The 14,825-nt window shown below is 44.3% G+C and overlaps 1 protein-coding gene across 9 annotated transcripts in view; it reads left to right on the top strand.

The window, feature by feature from the left end:
• The window catches only part of ZBTB38 (zinc finger and BTB domain containing 38), a 170,665-nt gene that overhangs the window by 27,366 nt on the left and 128,474 nt on the right, over positions 1 to 14,825 (top strand). The window contains exon 1 of one of the 9 annotated variants that reach the window (XM_053221378.1): positions 2,298 to 2,316. The exons of the other annotated variants lie outside the window; for them this stretch is intronic. The gene's annotated coding sequence lies outside the window, so the exon portion shown is untranslated. Of the gene's footprint in view, positions 1 to 2,297; positions 2,317 to 14,825 lie in introns of those variants that run through there. 9 annotated transcript variants of the gene reach the window in all.

The raw sequence follows: 14,825 nt of genomic DNA, 5'->3' as shown, positions 1-14,825 counted from the left end.
AATTACTTCATTTTACTTAAATGTGGTGTTTTAGCATCATCGTGTTTGGGCAGTTTAAAAAATTAATTTTCAATTACAGAAGTAGTACGTTCTCTTTGTAAAAATAGATTCTAGATAAAGCTGGTCTCCCCGACACCCATTTCTAGTTTTAGTCACCTCCCCACCTCTAGGAGGAAACGAGCATGACCAATATGGTTTCCACCCTTGCAGACCTCTCTCTATGTGTTTACATACTCGCATAGAAACCTGTACACACGTATAGCGGAGTGTTGCTGTTCATGTATATTCTACTGTGTATTTCACCTGCAACTGGAGGTTTTCACTCGGCAACACGTGTGGAAGATCTTTGCATGTCAGAACACGTAGCAATGCCTCATCCTGTGCAGCAGCTGCACGGTATTTTACCATGTCGAAGAGCCTCTTAGCAGAAAGCTGCAAAGGAAATTACTACCCTGGATGAGGCGTTGCCTGCGGTCTTGTCACAGGACGAGATGAGACAAAAGCTGAGGTCATTTTGAATCATCGCCTCCAACCCTGCTGTTGTCCACAGAACAAAGCAGTGCCTTGACTTGAATTTGGAAGTAGTATCTGGAAGCCCAGCTCTTCTGGCTGGTGTATCAACCCAGCTTTCTGAGTCTTCGGCACTGAAATGGATTCATTTTCTAACTTAGCCTCTAGTGTGCCATTTTCCATCATTAAGCTCTAGTTCTAAGACAGCCAGTTTGGTGATCACCTCTGTCCCTTGACCAAGTAATGCGTGAAGAAGGATGCTAATTACAAGTCTGTGAAGTGAGCACCTAATGTCAGGCGCTGTCATCCCTTATCTCGAAACCTCACAGCAGTCCTACACAGTAGGGATTACTAGCTCATTTTCATAGATGAGGAGACTGAGGCCTGGAGAGATTAGATGATTTGCCCAAGGCTGTTCAGTGAGTAAGTGGCACAGCCAAGACACAAACCCAGGGCTTGCTCTCAGATGACAAGTGATGATATCATCAGCTTATTTATTCATCCAGCAACATCTCCTGAGTGTTTCTAATGTGCTAGAAATGGTACCCAGCACTAGGAATGCAGTAATAAACAAAGGTGAGATCTCTGCCCTCATAGGGGTTGCATTCTAGTGGGGGAAAGAAGAAGTAAACAAATACATACTGTAATTTAGGGAATGTTAAATACCATGAATGAACATAAAACAGAATAAGGGGACAGTATGTTGCAAAGGGGCTTCTTTTTTTTTTTTTTAAATATTCTGTAATGTTTATTTTTGAGAGAGACACACAGAGAGAGAGAGAGAGAGAGAGAGAGAGAGTGCAAGCGGGGAGGCGCAGAGAGAGAGGGAGACACAGAATGCAAAGCAGACTCCAGGCTCTGAGCTGTCAGCACAGAACTCACGAACCGCGAGATCATGACCCAAGCTGAAGTCGGATGCTTAACTAGCTGAGCCACCCAGGTACCCCTCAAAAGGGCTTCTTTAGAAAGACTGTTGGGTAAGGCCTCCCTGAGGTGGAGATATTCAAGCAGAGATCTGAATGAAGCAAGAGAGTAAGCCATGCTGAAACGTCAAGTGAAGCAGTGTTGCAGGCAAAGAGCAATATGTGCAAAGGTCCTGAGGTCAAGCATGCTAGGCATGTTCAAGGAGCATAAGGTGGCCAGCAAGGCAGAGAGAGAAAGAGGAGGTAAGATCAGAGAGGACGCCAGGCCCTGATCACCTGAGCTTTCTAAGCCATTGGTAGGACTTTGGATTGACTCTGAGTATGGTAGGTCTTGGGAGAGTTTTGAACAGGAGATTGGTATGAACTGGCTTAAGGTATTAGAGAATCATCCTGACTCTTGTGCGAAGAAAACAGTGTAGTGGGGTAGAGTAGATTCAGGGACATCAGGTAGGAGGCTGCTGTAGGAATCCAGGGGAGAAAAGATAGCGGCTCGGGTCAGAGTGGTAAGCTGTGGAGAGGGTAAGAAGGGATCGGATTTGGGGTATGTTTTGAAGCTAGAACTGATAAGGCTTTTTGACAAATTGGATAACTTTTGAGGAAGAAGAAGAGCAGTTGAGAATGACTCCTAGGGCTCTGCCTGAGCATGTCTTTGGAGGTGGTACCACTTACTGAAATTAGAAAGCCCAGTGTGGGGTGGGGAGCCAGGGAAACAAGTTTGGGGAAGAGTGGAGAATCATGAATTCTGTTTTTGACACATTATGATTGTGATCATGCCTGTCGACCCTGCAGATGGAAGTGTTGAATCAGCAAAGGGACCATCAGGAAAAGGAAAAGAGTTCAGGCCAGAGATACAGATGTGGGACTCACCAATGTATTTGAAGAGGTACGGGCTTACTGGGGACCTATTCACTCAATTTATTACCTGCTGTGTGTGTCACAGTGCTCCATACTTGGAATGTAGCAGAGAGCAAGACAGACATGGTGATTATTCCAGGTGACTTCCTCTGAGCCCAGAATGCCACCAGGAATGGTCTTAACTTGTTATTATCAAACTTATTCAGTGGTAGAGTAGGAGCAAGCATAGAGATGATCACACACGAACCCCCAAACTCCTCTCCAATTGGCAGCTGAGGAAATGGAGAGATTAAGTGATTTGTTAAAATCTGTTGTTTACTGTTTTTTTTTTTTTTATTGAGAGACAGAGAGAGACAGAGCATGAGCAGGGGAGAGGCAGAGAGAGAAAGAAACACAGAATCGGAAGCAGGCTCCAGGCTCCGAGCTGTCAGCACAGAGCCCGATGCGGGGCTCGAACTCACAAACTGCGAGATCATGACCTGAGCCGAAGTCGGACGCTCAACCAACTGAGCCACCCAGGCACCCCAAAATTTGTTGTTTAAAAACCACTTACATTTTAGATTTTTTAAACGCATGTATCCAGCCCAAATTGTGTATATTTTTCAGTTTTATTTGTATTTTCTTACACTCTAAGAAAGAAAGGTAAAATTGAGTGGAGCGTAAAATAGAGGGTCAAAGACTTTGCTAAAAAGACCTATAAGGAATTCAACTGGATTCAGTAAATATTTATTGAATACCCACTGTGCTGGAGCCCAAGCCATGTCCTAAACCTCAAGAAACATACGTACGCGCTCCACTCCCATGAGATTTTTTTAAAAAGCATCCTAGGACGACCCACAGAATGTTTACAAATTGTATCTCTGCTAAGGGATTTGTATCTAGAATGTATAAAAACTCCTACAACTCAATAATAAAAAGACAAATAACCCAATTTAAAAATTGGCAAAAAATCTGAGTAGACATTTTTCCAAAGAAAATGGGATGCCTGGGTGGCTCAGTTGGTTAAGCGTCCCACTTCAGCTCAGGTCATGATCTCTCAGTTCCTGAGGTTGGGCCCCACTCAGGCACACTGCTGCTATCTGCAAGGAGTCTGCTTCAGATCCTCTGTCCCCCTCTTTCTTGTTGACCCTCCCTCCCCCACTCATGCTTTCTCGCTCTCTCTCAAAAATAAATAAATATTAAAAAAAGAAAGAAAATGTACAAGTGGCCAATAAGCCCATTAAAAGATATTCACATCACTAACTGTTAGGTAAATACAAATCAAAACCACAATGAGGGGCATCTGGATGGCTCAGTCAGTTAGGCATCTGACTTTGGCTCAGTTCATGATATCGCAGTTCGTGGGTTCGAGCCCCACATCGGGCTCTGTGCTGACAGCTCAGAGCCTGGAGCCTGCTTTGTATTCTGTGTCTCCCTCTCTCTCTGCCCCTCTCCCACCCACACTCTGTGTCTCTCTCTCTCTCTCAAAAATAAACAAACATTAAAAAAAACCCCACAATGAGATAATCACTTTACACCCTCTAGGATGGCTGTAAAAAAAAGACAGACAGTAACAAGTGTTGACAAGGATGTGGAGAAATTGGAAACCTTATATATTGCTAGTGGGACTGGAAAACAGTAAAGGCACTTTGGAAAACATTTGGCAGTTTCCCAAAGTGTTAAACATAAGACTACCATATGACCCAGCAATCTCATGCCCAGGTGTATTCCCAAGACAAATTGAACATTTGTCCACACAAAAACTTGTGTACAAATACAAATGATTATATACAAATGGTATTCACAGCAGCATTATTCATAATAGCCAAAAATAGAAACAACCCCAAATCCATAAACTGATAAGTAAATAAACAAAACGTGGTATACCCATACAATGGAATATTGTTCAGGAAAATTGCCTGGGAAATAAGTTTAAGGTGAGAATGGACAGTCAAGGACAGAGTTCTGTGAAGCACCAATACTGAAAATACAGCGACAAAGGAAGGGTGAAAACAGATGGTCAGGAGTAGACAATGACGAGAGAGTTGACATTAGGAAAACCAAGTGTGGACCTCCAAGAAGGAACAGCTTAATGGAGGCAAATGCTGTAGGGAGGTCACTGGTAAAAAGCAAGACACAACCACCACATGCAACAGACATTCACGATCGCTGCTTTGTCTGAACACGCTAGCCTTTAAGACATATCTAGAACAGGTGAGGAAATTGAAATGTGGAAAACGTATATTCTAGAACTATATTTTATTAGGGGTGATATGATCCTAGAGGTGTGTGGGGAAAAGTTCTTATATTTTAGAAGTGCATACTGAATTATTTCAGGGTGAAATGTCAGAAGGTCTATAATTTATTATATAATTCAGCAAAATAAAAGGAAACAATTATGGGAAAATGTTAGGGTTAAATCTAAGAAATGGGTATGTGTGTTCATTATGCTATTCTACTTTTCTGTCCACTGGAAAACTTCAGAAATCTAAAAAATTATTAAACAAACAAAACCTGAGAAGAGGCCACTAGAGTAGGCAGTTAGGAGAGCCCTGGTGACCCCCCAAAAAATAGCTGTGGTTGAGAAATGGGCATACTATCCAGATTATAGGAGGTGAGGCTGGGGAATGGGCATACATACTCACAGTGGTGTATTTCTAGACACTTTTTGTCATCAAGGGATCTAGACTTGACTTTATATTGTGAAGAGTTAGCAACTTCCCCTACATGTGCCACCAAGGACTTTTGCAAAAGAAGGAAGCTGGGTAAGACTGTGTTTGGGTGGGTTAAAAAGATGAGGCACCCATTCTGGATAGATGTCTGGCCCAGGAAGAAGCTCTGGTGGTTTCTATGGGAAAAGGAGGTGCAATGCTTCTGGGATGACAGAACATTAACAACCACAACAACAAAAAAGGGTTTGGGAGGGATGGTCAGGGTTGGTAAAGGTCAGTCCTTGGGGACACAGGTGTAGAATCTGCAAGGGTTGCCCTTGCAGATGAACACATGGGCCTGGACAGGTGCACAGCTCATAGTGCTGGGGAAAGTGAACTCTGCCCCATGGGGCACACAGGGATATGAACTTTAAAGAACGGTGGAGTTCTGCTCAGGATGCTGCTCTTTCCATCCCACAGTATCTAAAGCCAAGCAGACCTTATGCTGTGAGAATAGGTTTTTCTTTTCCCGACCCCATCTGTCTGCATTTGAGATTCATAATGCTTCTGTTGACTGAACTTTGACCCTGTGCTGTGTGAGCTAATTATTTTGGCCCTATTATGCAAGGAGAGTATTCTCCCATCTTGTCCCTGGGTTCCACCTCTTAACTGGCACATTTCTTCTCCCTAAACTCAGGAAAGCTGTATAAGGCTGTTGTGCATGGATGGCGGTGTGCACATGTGTGTGTTGGGGGTGGAGAGGTGGGAAGGTGGGGGCTCACACCTCTCAGAAGGGCCCATCAGAGTGCCTACCACACCAGAGGTTTCCAGTGTTAGTTTTCTTCCCCACCCCTCCCTCACCCATCCTAACAGCTTAGTTTCTGTCCAAGCCCTAAACTATTCATCACTGTGGCATCTGAAAACACCCCCATGGAGTTCCCAAAGGCCACCCAGGAGACAAGATCGCCCCCGCTGGGAACTTCTGCTCAGAACATGTGAGTAGAAGGCAATGTCAGTCCTCAGCAGGGGCTGGGGATGGCAGTTTCTGGATTACTGAGCTGCTTTGTGGGAAGAAATTTCCTAGAACAGCCCCCAACTGGGAGCCACTCCTCTAAATAGAGACTGTGATTTCATTTTTCTTTTCTTTTCTTATTTTCTTTTATATATTTATTTTGAGAGAGAGAGAGCGTGAGTGGACCAGGGGCAGAAGAGAGAGGGAGAGACAGAATCTCAAGCAGGTTCCTTGCTTGTCAATGCAGAGCCCTATGCGGGGCTCAAACTCAAGAACCATGAGATCTTGGCCTAATCTGAAATCAAGAGTGGGACACTCAACCGACTGAGCCACCCAGCTGCCCCCCAACTGTGATTTTTACCACTCATCTCCAGAATTCCTACTGTTCATCTCTGGCCATGTTATGCCCAAGGTGGGGAACATCCCCAAGGTTCTCCATCCTGGCTGCACACTGGAATCACAGGGATCTTAAAAATGCTGTCACCTGGGTCTCACCCTAGAGAATCTGGTTTAGCTGGCCTGGGGGGTCCCAACTATTTTAATGCCCCCAGTGATTAGCCAGCACTGATAACCAGTTACCAGAAGATACTCTTTGTGAATAAGCTTGAGGCTAGGGCAGGGGCGAGGGGAACAGCATTGAATAAATGCTTCCATTAACTGGGGAAGTGCCTTCATTGGCTCCTCCCCCTTTAATTTATTCTACTCTTTCTCCTCTTGTCCCTTCTACCCATTTTTATTATAATTATTTAGAATTAATTGTGCAGTGCCCTTTTGTTCATCCAAGCTATTCTTCCATTGCAACAAAAGGTAAGAATGGAAAAGACAGCCGAGTCTAGAGCTCCTTAATGTTTTTGTTTCCTCTTGGCTTACAATCTGGCCAAGGGAGCAAAGGAAGGTTAGGGAGAGACGCTGGGACTCAGGGAAAATGGGAAATGATTCAGGGTCCAGCCACACTCAGCCCAGCCCTATCCACAGAGCCGGGCATCAGACTTTCTAGAAGGTACAGGCCAAAGGCATCTCTCAAACCCTCTGAGTTGTCTTTATAGCTTAATGCTCACATCGGAAAGAGACCAAGACTCAAGCCTTCTTCTTCTCTTCCACATACCCTGTGGATTGGAGTCTCTGAAAGAAGGCACTGTCTACTGTGAATGTTTTATTCTGCCATCTGCCAGGAGGAAATTAGTGTGGGAAAACAGCCAGTGCAGCACTTTCACTACTAGCTTTTATGAAGGAAGAATCAAAGAACTGTTTTTCATTATTTGTAAAGCCTATGTTTCAGAACTTTATTCTTTGATAGTCTCATGAAATTTACCCAAGAATCTTAAACTTAGGTGTCCCTGGTTTAAAAAAAACCACACAACTTGTGAGTTCTGCGTGGGTGGATTGCACATCGTTCATGCCATCACGCGAGTTGTAGCCCTGCATCTCAGACCACACACTCCTGGTTAGTATTAGACATAAAATGAGAGGAGGGAAACGGTTTGCATGTCCAAAGGTTGGTGATTGATGTGTTTCCTGATTTAAAAAACAAAAAGTGTCTATTAGCCTTCTGTTTTGTTTTTTAAAGTAATCTCTCTACCCAAGGTGGGGCTCGAACTCATAACCCCAAAATCAAGAGTCACATGCTCTACCGACTGAGCCAGTCAGGTGCCCCCAAAACATCATTTAATTGACAGCAATATTTGCAATCGTTTATGGCTCTTTTGAAACTGACTTTAATCCATTAAGATATTCCTGGCTCAACTCTGGCTAAGATTATGGTTCCAATTTAACCTGAGTACAGACGTAACTGCAGAGTTATACTTACATACATGAGACACCGGTGCTCATCGTGTACTGAACCTAAGGAGTGTCCGTATGGTCTATAATACTCTGTACATGTTGTTGTATAGGTCATGCGCCCATTTGCTTTCAGACTCATGGCTCACGCTCACCTGCTCTGCCCTGTGTCTCAGGGAGCCGACCACTGCAGACAGGTTTCCCTGACAGGCCGCCCTGTCACTTGGGTTCCAGCTGGGCTCAGCCAATGAGAAGCACTGGAGAGGACTGAAGGGAACGGCCAGGTTGTTTGTCCCTAAACCTCCTGCCCTTGGGTGGTTCTCTGACAGCAGTTGCAAGGCTCCAGCCCCTACTGAAGGGCCTGCTGTGGCTCCAGCTACTATTGGTGATCGTAGCCCCTGGGCTCCAGCAATACCATCCCTCTGATTGTCCCTCTAGCCTCAGGGTTGTGACTGACTTTCCGCTGCCACTAACCTGAACTTCTCAGGTCATCCGTCAAGTTGTATAAGCAATTCTCTGCATTAAGCTTCCTCTGTTAGAAATCCGTATAGTGGTTTCTGTTGTTCTGGCTAGACCCTAACTAATAACATATGTCATGGTTAAAATACATTTTCCTTTCACATGGATTAGCTATTAGCAATTTTTTAAATTAGGGTTGTGGTTACCAATCTATTATTTCTGCAATTATTTGTTTGAAGGATAGTTCATGGTCTGTTGAAGTTATTACTGCTTTTCTAAATGCTTAGATTTCACAAATAATTGTGAATTCCACCAACTTGAGCTTTAAAGCAGTGACCTAATTTTACCCATTATCTTCATATGATAAATGCCATGAAAATAGTGAATCATATGCCATTATTATGTTATTCATAGTAGCATTACTGGTACATTTTGCAGAAATGGCCCAAAATCTTCTTGAGCTAATATACATACTGACTTCCAGCAACAGCATCATGAAGGAATGATCTGGTGGTAGTTACAGTACAAGAAATGCTCATAATAACTGTGGAACTTAGAAGTAATTTATATCTCACTCTTTAAGTGATTTATTTTTATTATTACTTGTAATATCTTTCCTGAAACTTTGCCTAAACCTCTCTCTCCTGCCGACTGCAAATTCAGATCAACTGGATCATTCCAGGAGAGGAATGCATTAGTAGACAGTTTTCTAAGGGACCTCAACTAAATCAAGTCACTTTGGCTACCACTTCCTTTCTTCCCTTCCTTCCTCATCTTGCCCAGGCTTAAAGGACCCCATAAGTACAAGAAAAGTATATTAAAAGAGCCAGAAGTTCAGGGGCGCCTGGGTGGCTCATTGGGTTAAGTGTCTGACTCTTGATTTCAGCTCATGTCATTATCTTACAGTTTCATGAATTCAAGCCCCATGCTGGGCTTTGTGCTGACAGTATGGAGCTTACTTGAGATTCCCCCTCTCTCTGCCCCTCCCCTGCTTGCACTCCCTTTCTCTCAAAATAAATAAATTAATTAATTAAAAACAAAACACAGAAGAGCCAGGATTTCAAACATGGAGCCTGGTACTGTAGCTGTCAAGAGAGTTTAGCAGTGTCTGATTTAAAGATGGCAGATTAAGCGTGCTTGGTTTTATTGCCACCAAGACCCCACTAAAATGAAAATTGGGTATTTCAAAAACGATAGATACCCAGTAATGGCAGAGGAACTCTCAGTAGATAACAGATTTCAAAGATTTTTCTGGAGGGTAAACAGTGGATGGAAGAGTGGTGGCTGAAGAAAGAGAACAGAGGAAGTTAAACTCATACTGCATGAGTGGAAGGTTAGAGGAGTGTAGAATCGAGAAGGAAATCTTTTGCAAAGCAGAATTTGGGGCACTAGACAACTCATAAACATCAGCTGAGTGAGTGATGGACTGAAAGGGGAGTGATGGATAAAGTGGCACAAAGGAGCAGCTGGCCTCTCTCCCCACATGGCAGCAGGTAGGCTCTCCCCCCATCTCACCCCACTGCCCGTAGGAAACAACAACCCTATTCTTTTCTCTACAGAATTTAATGGCCACGTGGATAAGCCCCCTGACATGTTGGTATTTAGGCGTTCCCTAGCAAATAGCTGGGTTTCTGCCAAGTAATCACAGTAAAAGTAATACAGGTAGCAAATGGTTACATAGCACTGTCATGCCTACACTATGTATCAATTTATTTAATGTTCACAGCAACTCTAGGAAGAAACTGGTGAGATAACTTGCCTTAGATGTCACAGCAACTAACTGGCAAAGCTAGATCACCACAAGGTGAAGCCTCAGTAAGCCCCGTGCAGATTCAAAAAACAAAAAGTACCAAGTAACATCTTACTACCTCATTGTGAAGTAAAGAGAACCAAGGATGACCAGATATTTGCGGAAAGGTCACAACATGAAAGATGGATACAAATAAACACAAGAATGACCAGAGGAAAGAGTAAAGATAGGAAACAGAAGAGAAGAAAGAAACCTTCAGTTAGTATTCTCAGAGGTATTTGGGAAGATACTGCATCATAAGAGAACAGGATGCAGTGAAAGAGGAATAATCGGAGAAGTATGAATAGCCTCTGGAAATTAAGAAATACATTTGTAAAATCTAAAAACTTCAACAGAAGCATTTACCAAATGCATATTTATGCAAGGCACAGTTTCAGGCCTGGAGATGCAGGCAAGGTTCTTGCCCTCATAGAGCTTACATTCTAGGAGAGCAGAGAAGACAGATATTCAGCGATTTAATAAATAAATATATATCAGGTGATAAATAAAAATAAAGCAGGGAAAGGAGCTAGGGAGCGGGCAGGAGTGTTGCTCTTCTATGCAAGACCTAAATGAAATGAGGGACGGAGCTGTGTGGTTATCTTGAGGAAGTATAATCCCAGCACCTTGCCTCCTTTCAGGGATACACATATATGTATTTCTGTCCTTGGGGTGAGTACAGACTGTGAATGAACCAGGTGATAATTTGAATTCTGAGAATCTAAATTTTGTAGAATCCTAGAATTCAGAGTATGTTTAAAGTAAAGATTACAGATGAGGAGACAGCCAGTGGAAGAGCTTCAAGTTTAAAGGGAGATGTGGAAGGAGGCAAGAATGGAAGAAGCATTCCATCAAGGGAGGGCTAGCTAGACTGGGCCAAAGGAGCAGCCAAGAAAACCGTGGAATCAACAGTGTATGTGGGTGGAGGGAGTAGAGAAGAACTTAAGGCCGTGCCGCAGCCATAAAAGTCCTATCTATAATCATTACAGGCTCACAGGCCATTGAGCTCAGATATCAAATATGCACAAAGAAGCCTGAGGAAGCCTGACTGCAAAATTGAAGGTAGCAGGAACACCCCCAAATAAAACTAAGCTGCCTTCAGTCTTAGCACCAGTTTGCACTACTAACACCTGCACCCTCACCCAAAAGCCTTCAGAAGTATCCTAGTTCAGGCCATGGTCAAGGAGTTTCATTGCATAACATACAAAACTTCCTCCAAATAGGAAATAGTCTTTTTCTCCCAAATCCCTCTGCACATAAGTGCTGCTCAGACCCTCTCTGTCTTCCTACCCCCACCAATCTCTCTGTCTCTGTTCTTCCTGCCTCCTTCCCCCTCTCATTCCCTCTAAAGCAATCTCTCACACCTCAACCCAACCCAAATCTTCCCTCTTTCAGAAAGCCTAACCCCTTTCCCCTAAGGGTGATCCCCCTTCTCCAGCCTGTTCCATTTGAATCCCTTACCTCAGCTCAGATAAACCAAAGAAATTTCCTCCAATTCACACCCCTTAGGAAGAAGGGAAAGTTAAGGAATTATAGAAACTTCTTGTTAAATGTCTTCACTGTTGTTATTAAACAGAAAACAAAAGTTGACATTGGAACTCATCAAGGAAAATTGAGAGCCAATCAGCTACCAATACAACAGATATTTTAGTTTCCCAGAGAGAAGGGGTGTTCAGGAGGAGGGGGGGGGAGGAGAGAACAGCTTTGAACTGCCATTATTCGTGTGCATGTTTTTCTCTCCCACTGAAGTATAGAGATCATCTCATGCACTGTTGAAGTCTGCACCTTCCATAGCGCCTTAGCAGATACAAATACTTGAATAAATGAGAGAGTTTGAGTGAATAAGTGAATGAGTGCGTGAACATGGCAAGGTCAGACGGTGAGTGCAGTGAGGTTGCTCCCAGGTGTCATGTTACTCACCATCATCTGGGACAGTTTCTTGCCAGCTCTCCTGGACTCCAGCATCTGTCTCCAGGGACCCTCCCGTCATTCCTCCTGCAAGTGTGCTCTTGCAGAACGTCGTCCTCAGCCAACTTCTGCAGTTTCTCATAACCACCTTATGAAGTCAGCACTTGGGCCTCTAGTCTCATGCTAGTTCCCAAACTTCTTCAACCCAGACCCTCCCGATTGTTGATTTCATAAGTCAATAATCCCTTCACTCTCTCACTAATAGTGTGGATTAAGTAGTATCAAGGTGTAAACCCTTCAGAAGCGTTATGCACAACACCCAATACCTGCATCTCAAAGTCAACTTTTTGTTTTAATACCGTAAGCATTATTACAAAGAAATCATTACTAACCCAAAGAATCTCTAATTCTTGGTATCTCCCATGGGAGCTGTCTACTAATCCTCCTTAAGCCCTGCTCTCATAATGTAATTTCTGTACTGGAAAACCAACTGCCTCATGCCTGAACTCCTCTTCCCAGCACTGAAAACCATCCACAAACTGGCCCCACTTGCCGGATGTAACTCCATGTATACCCCAATACCCCCAGCATGCATCATTGACCTCACAATCAGGCACTGACTGTTCCTACCTCTGTCCCTTTGTCAAGGCTCTGGAACTTTCTTTTCCTTCCCTTCCACCTTTCTTCTCCAGCCAGCTAAAATCAGGAAATTGGATGGCAAGGTTTCCTCCTAGTGTCCCTTCTCCAGGGAGACTTTCTTGATTCATCCAGTCCTCCTGTCTCTCTGAGCTCCCCACGCCCTCTCTACCCAGCTCATCCTTTACTTCATGGCCTGTAGTCTTATCTCCCCAGTGAGCTGGTGCCTTCCTCCTGGAAGGGCCTATGTCTTTTACTTCCCTGTATTTGCAGAGTGCCAAACACATTGCCTTTTTGCACACTAGGTGTTATTTTGTAACTCTGAGTCAAAGGAAGTAAATCCATTTGTCTACTTGCTGTTCACCCGGTGGTTCCCCAATTGATTCTTCTGGGGACACAAGAGAATTTCTAGAGTATTCAAGATCCAGATCTAGGCTGGTAGGTCCCAATTCCAGGCCTCATTTTCATGATTCTTCTTAAAGATCCTGTTTCTGTCTTTTTTTTTTTTTTTTAATGGGGAGTAGAGCACTTGGGAAGATCGTTAGAACTCCTGTTTCCACTAAATTAATATATGCATATTATGAGCTAAGCTGTACATAGTGTTTAGACAAGAGAGAATTTCTAAGAGGTGAAAATTATGGTGAAAGGAAGGAGTTGAAGAAGCAGGAGCCGTTGTCTTCCCGGGGGGGATTTCCATAGATTATACATAGAAGAAATAGCTGCATAATATTCAGCTGCAAGGAATGCCACATTTCTGTATTTCTCTAAAATCAGATTAAACTTGGCTTCAAGGTCTTCACTCTCTCCAGCTGGGGAAGAGCCCAATATCATAATCACTGAGTCTCCCTGTTTCTGTCCCCAAGGCTTTCCTAGGCCCAGGGAGGTGGAGATGTCCTGGTAGGTAGAGCATGGTGGGGGCTTTGGTTTCCACTGTTCCTTCTCCTACCCCATGTGCTAGTCAGGGATGATGCTGAGAGGACCATGGAGAAACTTCTTGGTGCTGGGTCTCTCTCCAGTGACTACAGGTTATCCATGGAGGCCCACACCCAGGCTCTCAAAGCAGGAGTGTTTAGTGTCCAACGTCCGTAGGCTTTCAAGTAGGCTCCCACCTGAGTTCCTGCAGGAGTGTTGGGTCAGAGACCCCTGCCACCCTGGAAACCTGCACTGACTACCTCTACACGTGAACATGCACACACATATGCATGCACGTGCACACACACACACACACACACACACGCACGCACACACTTCCCCCTCTTGGGGAACCACCAGTGGAGCTGGGCCACACTTTCCTCCTTTAATCCTGAGTAATTCCTAAGTCTGGCTTGTAAACAAAGATCTGAGTGAAAAGTCTTTATCCTGGAGCCTAGAAACTTCTCTATTTTAGACTGTGAAGCACAAAGGGCTGTTTCTTTTCCCCTGAGGACAGGAAGTCCAGAACTTAAAACTCAAGGCCAAGAAGAAAATTACCTTATCGTTCTTTTTTGCTGATAAGGCCACAGCAGTAAAAAGGATAAGACACCAGTTAACTTCTCCGTCACTCTGTTTCCTGGGTGAACACTTGAGCCTGTAGGATTTGTGTGGTGGAGGTGGGGGTGGGCTGGCTAAAAGCATTAACAAAGGAGATTTGGACACTTGATGAAATCTCAAAGGGCAGCTTAGGAGGACAAGCCAGGGAAAGAAACCTGAGCCACGTGCCTGCAGCATTAACTGCAGCAGGTGCCACTGTGTCCTGTGACCATTTGAAATGAGGAAACAGCAATTTGCAAAGACTTCCTGTGCGGCAGTTAGACTAGGACCGGTGTGAGGAGCAGGGCGGCCAGTGCAGGGGCCGATGGGGCTAGCAGGACTGAAGACCACCTGCGCTCCACTCACAGAGCGGTGCGGCCCGGCGTGGGGGCTGCACCCGAGGGGACACATTTTCCTAACTCATACAGAGGTACCATAGGGCTCTTATGGCCCCACTTAGGAGGGACAGTGGGATAAGGGAATATGCCAAGCCTAGGAAATGTCTGGGTATTTAGATGACTGTAACGATGGATAAAACTTTATACCAAGATCCAACCTTATGGTAAAGCTCAAGCGAACAGCAGGAAAACAAAAAGCATGTACACACCTGAACTGAACGCTGATCAGGAGAAGCCAGGGAAGGGAGATCAGGACAAAGTAACCCCTCCTTCCCTCCCCGTGCCCCCCCCCCCCCCCCCCGCCTCCACCCATATAGGCAGTGGTCTTGCGCCATGTTAAGAAGTAACCAGGTAACAGGGCTAATATCTAATATCAGTCCAGGCAAATGTGGAGAATTTTAAAAATAAATTCTCACT

The sequence above is a fragment of the Acinonyx jubatus genome, chromosome C2 (genome assembly GCF_027475565.1).
Source record: "Acinonyx jubatus isolate Ajub_Pintada_27869175 chromosome C2, VMU_Ajub_asm_v1.0, whole genome shotgun sequence".
NCBI lineage: Eukaryota > Metazoa > Chordata > Mammalia > Carnivora > Felidae > Acinonyx > Acinonyx jubatus.
This window is presented reverse-complemented; position numbering and strand designations above follow the sequence as displayed.